The 7,804-nt window shown below is 40.1% G+C and overlaps 1 pseudogene; it reads left to right on the top strand.

The window, feature by feature from the left end:
- The first annotated feature begins 6,211 nt into the window (after nucleotides 1-6,211).
- LOC125527580 (F-box protein At2g26160-like) lies at nucleotides 6,212-7,373 on the top strand (annotated as a pseudogene).
- Nucleotides 7,374-7,804: the final 431 nt, after the last annotated feature.

Genomic DNA, 7,804 nt, shown 5'->3' on the forward strand with positions numbered 1-7,804 from the left:
GACAAGAAGCCACTAGTGAAACCTATGGCCCCCGGGTCTATTCTCATCATATGAATCTCCATCACTTTAATCTTGCTTACTTTTTACTTTTCCTTTTACTTTTCACTTTGCATCTCTATACCAAAAATACCAAAAATATTATATCTATCAGATCTCACTCTCGTAAGTGACCGTGAAGGGATTAACAACCCCTAATCGCGTTGGTTGTGAGTAGCTATCGTTTTGTGTAGGTACGAGGGACTTGAGTGTGGCCTCCTACTGGATTGATACCTTGGTTCTCAAAAACTGAGACAAATACTTACGCTACTCTGGTTTTAGCATTTGCCTCAGCACCACCTGTACTTTTCCCTTGAGATTCATGCTCCTGAGGGTCATCTTTATTTTAACCCCCCCGGGCCAGTGCTTCTCTAAGTGTTGGTCTGAACCGGGCAACCTGCGGGGCCACCTCGGGGCAACTTGAGGGCTGGTTTTACTCGTAGCTTGACCTATCCGGTGTTGCCTAATACGTCCATTTTGCATCATGCTCTTATATCAATATTTATTGCATTATGGGCTGTTATTCCACATTATGTCACAATACTTATGCCTATTCTCTCTTATTTTACAAGGTTTACATAAAGAGGGAGAATTCCGGCAGCTAGGATTCTGGGCTGGAAAAGGAGCAAATACTAGAGACCTATTCTGCACAGCTCCAAAAGTCCTAAAACTTCACGGAAGCTATTTCCATAATATATAAAAAATACTAAGCGCAAGAAGTTCCAGAGGGGGACCACACCCTGGCCACGAGGGTGGGGGCGCGCCCTACCCCCTGGGTGCGCCCCCTGCCTCGTGGGCCCTCTGATGTCCATCTTCTGCTATATGGAGTCTTTCGTCGAGGAAAAAATAATAAGCAAGCTTTCGGGACGAGACTCCTCCGCCACGAGGCGGAACCTTGGCGGAACTAATCTAGGGCTCTGGCGGAGCTGTTCTGCTAGTGAAACTTCCCTCCGGGAGGGGGAACTCATCACCATCGTCATCACCAATGATCCTCTGATCGTGAGGGGGTCCATCTCCATCAACATCTTCGCCAGCACTATCCCATCTCAAACCCTAGTTCATCTCTTGTATCCAATCATTGTATCCAAATCTCAGATTGGTACCTGTGGGTTGCTAGTAGTGTTGATTACTCCTTGTAGTTGATGCTAGTTGGTTTACTTGGTGGAATATTATATGTTCAGATCCATTATGCATATTAATACCCCTCTTATTATGAACATGAATATGCTTTGTGAGTAGTTATGTTTGTTCATGAGGACATGGGAGAAGTCTTGCTATTAGTAGTCATGTGAATTTGGTATTCGTTCGATATTTTGATGAGATGTATGTTGTCATCCCTCTAGTGGTGTCATGTGAACGTTGACTACATGACACTTCACCATTGTTTGGGCCTAGAGGGAGGCATTGGGAAGAAATAAGTAGATGATGGGTTGCTAGAGTGACAGAAGCTTAAACCCTACTTTATGCATTGCTTCATAAGCGGCTGATTTGGATCCATATGTTTCATGCTATGGTTAGGTTTACCTTAATACTTCTGTTGTAGTCGCGGATGCTTGCAATAGGGGTTAATCATAAGTGGGATGCTTTTCCAAGTAAGGACAGTACCCAAGCACTGGTCCACCCACATATCAGATTAACAAAGTACCGAACGCGAATCATATGATCGTGATGAAAACTAGCTTGACGATAATTCCCATGTGTCCTCGGGAGCGCTTTCCTTCATATAAGAGTTTGTCCAGGCTTGTCCTTTGCTACAAAAAGGATTGGGCCATCTTGCTGCACCTTATTTACTTTTATTACTTGCTACTTGTTACCAATTACCTTATCACAAAACTATCTGTTACCGATAATTTCAGTGCTTGCAGAGAATACCTTGCTGAAAACCGCTTACATTTCCTTCTGCTCCTCGTTGGGTTCGACACTCTTACTTATCGAAAGGGCTACGATAGATCCCCTCCACTTGTGGGTCATCAAGACTCTTTTCTGGCGCCGTTGCCGGGGAGTGAAGCGCCTTTGGTAGGTGGAATTTTGTAAGGAAAAATTTATATAGTGTGATGAAATTTACTGTCACTTGTTACTATGGAAAGTAATCCTTTGAGTGGCTTGTTTGGGGTATCTTCACCCCGACCGGTGGAGCAAATAGTTGCTCCTCAACCTACTCAACCTACTAGACCTACTGAAAATGAAAATGTTGACTTTGAAATTCCTTCGGGTATGATAGAGAAACTGCTAGCTAATCCTTTTGCAGGAGGTGGAACATTGCATCCCGACTTACACTTAATCTATGTGGATGAAGTTTGTAGATTATTTAAGCTTGTAGGTATGCCCGATGATGTTATCAAGAAGTAGGTCTTCCCTTTATCTTTGAAGGGAGATGCATTGACATGGTACATGCTATGTGATGATATGGGATCATGGGACTATAAGCGATTGAAATTGGAATTTCATCAAAAGTTTTATCCTATGCATCTTGTTCATCGTGATCGTAATTATATATATAATTTTTTGCCTCACGAAGGAGAAAGCATCGCTCAAGCTTGGGGGAGGCTTAAGTCAATGTTATATTCATGCCCCAATCATGAGCTCTCAAGAGAAATGATTATTCAAAATTTTTATGCTCGGCTTTCTGACAACAATCGCTCCATGCTCGATACTTCTTGTACTGGTTCCTTTATGATGAAGACTATTGAATACAAATGGACTTTATTGGAGAGAATTAAATGCAACTCTAAAGATTGGGATCTCGACGAAGGTAAGGAGTCAGGTATAACACGTAAGTTTGATTGTGTTAAATCTTTTATGGATACCGATGTTTTCCATAAATTTAGCACTAAATATGGACTTGACTCTGAGATAGTAGCTTCTTTCTGTGAATCCTTTGCTACTCATGTTGATCTCCCTAAGGAGAAGTGGTTTAAATATAATCCTCCCATTGAAACAAAAGTAGTTGCACCTATTAAAGTTGAAGAAAAGACTATCACTTACAATGATCCTGTTGTTCCTACTTCTTATGTTGAGAAACCACGTTTCCCTGTTAGAATAAAGAATCATGCTAAAGCTTCAAGTGTGGTCAAAAAAAGTAATATTAAGACACCTAAACCCCCTGAGCAAGTTAAAGTTGAACCTAATGTTGCTATGGTTAAAGATCTCTTGGCCGATAATATTGATGGGCATGTTATTTACTTCTGTGATGAGACTGCTAGAATTGCTAAACCTGGTGCTAAAGATAAACATAGACCTGTGGTAGGCAAGCTTGTTATTTTTGTTAAAATAGGAGATCATTGTTATCATGGCTTGTGTGATATGGGTGCTAGTTCCAGTGCAATACCTATTTCCTTATACAAAGAAATTATGCATGATATTGCACCAGCTGAGATAGAAGATATTGATGTTACCATTAAGCTTGCTAATAGAGATACTATTTCACCAATTGGGATTGTTAGAGACGTTGAAGTCTTGTGTGGGAAGGTTAAATATCCCGCTGATTTTCTTGTTCTTGGTTCCCACAAGATAACTTTTGTCCTATTATATCTGGTAGACCCTTCTTGAATACTGTTAATGCTAAGATAGACTGCAATAAGGATATTGTTTCTGTTGGTTTAGGGGATATGTCTCATGAGTTTAATTTTGCTAAATTTCATAGACAACCCCATGATAAAGAATTGCCTAGTAAAGATGAAATAATTGGTCTTGCTTCTATTGTCGTGCCTCCTACTGATCCATTAGAACAATATTTGCTAGACCATGAAAATGATATGTTCATGAATGAAAGAAGGGAAATAGATGAAGTATTCTTTAAACAAGGACCCATTCTGAAACACAATTTGCCTGTTGAAATCTTAGGGGATCCTCCTCCACCCAAAGGTGATCCCGTGTTTGAGCTTAAACCATTACCTGATACTCTTAAATATGCTTATCTTGATGAAAAGAAAAATATATCCTGTTATTATTAGTGCTAACCTTTCAGAGAAGGAGGAAGAGAAATTATTGAAAACTCTAAAGAAGCACCTTGCTGCTATTGGATCTACTCTCGATGATCTTAAGGGCATTAGTCCCACTCTATGTCAATACAAAATAAATTTGGAGGAAGACGCCAAACCAGTTATTGATCACCAACGATGGCTGAATCCTAAGATGAAAGAAGTGGTAAGAAAAGAAATATTAAAGCTCATTGAGGCAGGTATAATTTATCCCGTTGCTGATAGTCAGTGGGTAAGTCCTGTTCATTGTGTCCCTAAGAAGCGAGTATTACTGTTGTCCCTAATGATAAAGATGAATTGATCCCGCAAAGAATTATTACAGGTTATAGGATGGTAATTGATTTCCACAAATTAAATAAGGCTACTAAAAAAGATCATTACCCTTTGCCTTTTATTGATAAAATGCTATAAAGATTATTCAAACATACACATTTTTCTTTTCCAGATGGTTACTATGGCTTTTCTCAAATACCTGTGTCAGTTGATGATCAATCCACTTTTACTTGCCCTTTCGGTACTTTTGCTTATAGACGTATGCCTTTTGGTTTATGTAATACACCTGCTACCTTTCAAAGATGCATGATGGCTATATTCTCCGACTTTTGTGAAAAGATATGTGAGGTTTTCATGGATGATTTCTCCGTTTATGTATCCTCTTTTGATGATTTCTTAAGCAACCTTGATCGAGTTTTGTAGATATATGAAGAAACTAATCTTGTCTTGAATTGGGAGAAATGCCACTTTATGGTTAATGAAGGTATTGTCTTGGGGCATAAAATTTCTGAAAGAGGTATTGAAGTTGACAAAGCTAAAGTTGACGCTATTGAAAAGATGTCGTGTCCCAAGGACATTAAAGGTATAAGAAGCTTCCTCGGTCATGCCGGTTTTTATAGGAGGCTCATTAAGGACTTCTCAAAAATTTCTCGGCCTCTGACTAATCTATTACAAAAAGATATTCCTTTTGTCTTTGATGATGATTGCGTAGAAGCATTTGAAATACTTAAGAAAGCATTGATTTCTGCACCTATTGTTCAGGCACCTGATTGGAATTTACCATTTGAAATTATGTGTGATGCTAGTGATTATGCTGTAGGTGCTGTTCTAGGGAAAAGAGTTGATAATAAATTAAATGTAATTCAATATGCTAGTAAAACTCTAGACAATGCCCAGAGAAATTATGCTACTACTGAAAAGGAATTCTTAGCAGGTGTATTTGCTTGTGATAAGTTTGGACCTTATATAGTTGATTCTAAAGTAACTATTCACATTGATCATGCATGATTGGGGGTAGGTGGGTTGTTAACGTTTTGTCATTGTTCCAGATTGCAACTTCTCCTAACCAGTTTTTTCTTTTTGACAAAGATGGTCCATCTGAAATTGTTTCTTCACTTGATCTAATCTTGCTAATGGAGTTTTTCGACCCGATCTAAAAATTAAAAATATTTTGCAATACTTGCCTCCGATGTTCATCTCAGCATGTTTTTTATTTTTTGAATCCACCTCAGCATGTTCTTGAGAAACAATTGGCACCTCTATTTTCCCGATTGAAGCTCTACTTAACTTATTTTTATTTCTTGCTGATCCGAGCTGCACACTGGTGTTGTGAAAAATATAAATCTTCAGTAATATATGCATACTTAGCTCCGATTTCCACTCGCTTGACCATATACATGAATAAAATTTTATTTGTTCAACATATACCTTCTTATTTAAAAGAACACTCTCTGGATTTCTCATCTAAAAGAAAGAGGACTACTGTGAGTAGCTCACTGAAGTTAGTCAATTCCACATGAGAAATTAAGAACATAATTCCTTGTTAGTTCACCATACTCATGATCATGAATCATGCTGCTGTTGATGGTATTAGGGGACATGATCATCATGCTGCTTTATTTACCATAACAAATAAATGGTGTTTTTTTCCATCAAAATAACATAAATAGATGGTGCTTTGCTGCATGCTTTTGCATCTGTTACCAAGTTCAAGAAGCATATGTATATAATTGATTTGAAGTTAAAGAAGCATATGTTCGGATGGAGTAGTTTGTTTCTGCTCTATAGATTGTTTTTGCTATTTCCCTCGTCATCTCTATTTCTTTGTGACGGCCTTAGGTATTAGAGTAGTTCAGCTAGCATATGCATTACAATTTTCTTATTGTACTATCTATTAATCTTATGTCCTGTATTGCAGACTTGCATCATGAAGGCTGCACAGTTTGGACCTTGGTCAGATCTTCCTACCGAACTCCTGGGCCTTGTCCTAAAGCGCCTCGATTCCCTAGCTGACCGTGTTCGTCTGAGAGCAGTCTGTCAACCATGGCGCTCTAATAGTATGTTGCAGAATCTCCCCCTCCCATTCCCTTGGCTCACCCTCACCGATGGAACCTTCCTCGGCATCCCTGGCAGTGAGGTTCACCGCATGCCTCTACCAGATGGTGCTCGTTGGCACGGCTCCATTGATAACAGGCTATTCCTCATGAGCTGTGATGGTGCGTGTTCATTGCTGAACCCTTTTTCCAAGAGCACACTGGAGCTTCCTAATCTTGCCAGTGTTTGGCAGCGCGAGATAGATAACCATGCTGAATATACTGATGATGCAGTTTCCTATAAGTTACTGGCGCCCTCGCCGCTGGAATCATCACCCAAGTCCCTTGCTGCTGCGTTGATCATCGGCAATTGTTATTCTGTTGATCTTTGTGTCGTTCAACCACCTGCCACCACTTACTCATTCAGAGGTATACGTACTGCACTGGGGGAGCCACCAACATTAGTGGACCTTGCATTCTTGGATGGAAGGCTGTACGTGGTATCTGGATTTTTCAAGCTTTTCGTCGTTGATTTTGGTGAGAACCTTGGTACTTATCCAAAGATGAAATGCGTAATTGACTCTGGTGGTGATTGTGGAACGCCTCAATACCTGTCTAAGAAGGTGCTTTATGGACTCAGCCAGTATTTAGTGGAATGTGGTGGTAGGCTGCTGATGGTGCAAAGATTTACACACTCACAGGGTTTTAGGAATTCTCACACTGTTGGATTTAATGTCCTTGAGGCAGACTTGCGCACTAACCCGGGTCAGTGGAGAACGGTGAGTGATTTGGGTGGCCATGCCCTCTTTCTTGGTAAGCAAAGCTCGAAGTCCCTGCCTGCTGGAGAATGCAGTGGATCCCAGGAGGACTGCATCTACTTCATCTGCGATTATCCTTGTCCAGAGCTTCTGCAGAACCTCTTCGCGACGCTGGCATATACAACGTGAGAAGTGGGATGATAATGCCATTGCATTCAAGGAATCCTGCAGTACCGCAACGCCAAGCTGGTCAGTGGGGCCTGACCTGGTTTTTTCCTTCTGAAGCTATATGATCAACCCAGAAGGATTGTTTTAGTCTTTTGTGGTCAACCAACATGCCTGGGTTCTGCTTATCTTTATCTTACTAATATGTTATTGTGTGGACATAATTAGTATATGATGGTGTGCACTTTTAAGTCACTTGGTGACAATAGTGGGTTCATGTAATCGAATGCTTAATCGTTGTGGAAACTTGATGTTTTATCTGTGTGGCTATGCTTTTAACAGACTTGGGAGTTAATGATAGCTCTGCACGTATATGTTTCTGCCATGTAGATAATTGCTACTTCCTACAGGTGGTGATTTTTTTCTCCAAAAAGTGGATAGGCCCGGCCTCTCCATTATCATGATGCACACAGCTGTAATTTATTGACGCGTACAAGTTTTACAAAGAAGCCTCAGTAGCAATAAAAAATAAAAAGACAGGTGGTTAGTTATGGACTGC

The sequence above is a fragment of the Triticum urartu genome, chromosome 7A (genome assembly GCF_056163025.1).
Source record: "Triticum urartu cultivar PI428250 chromosome 7A, HENAU_Tu73, whole genome shotgun sequence".
Classification (NCBI taxonomy): domain Eukaryota; kingdom Viridiplantae; phylum Streptophyta; class Magnoliopsida; order Poales; family Poaceae; genus Triticum; species Triticum urartu.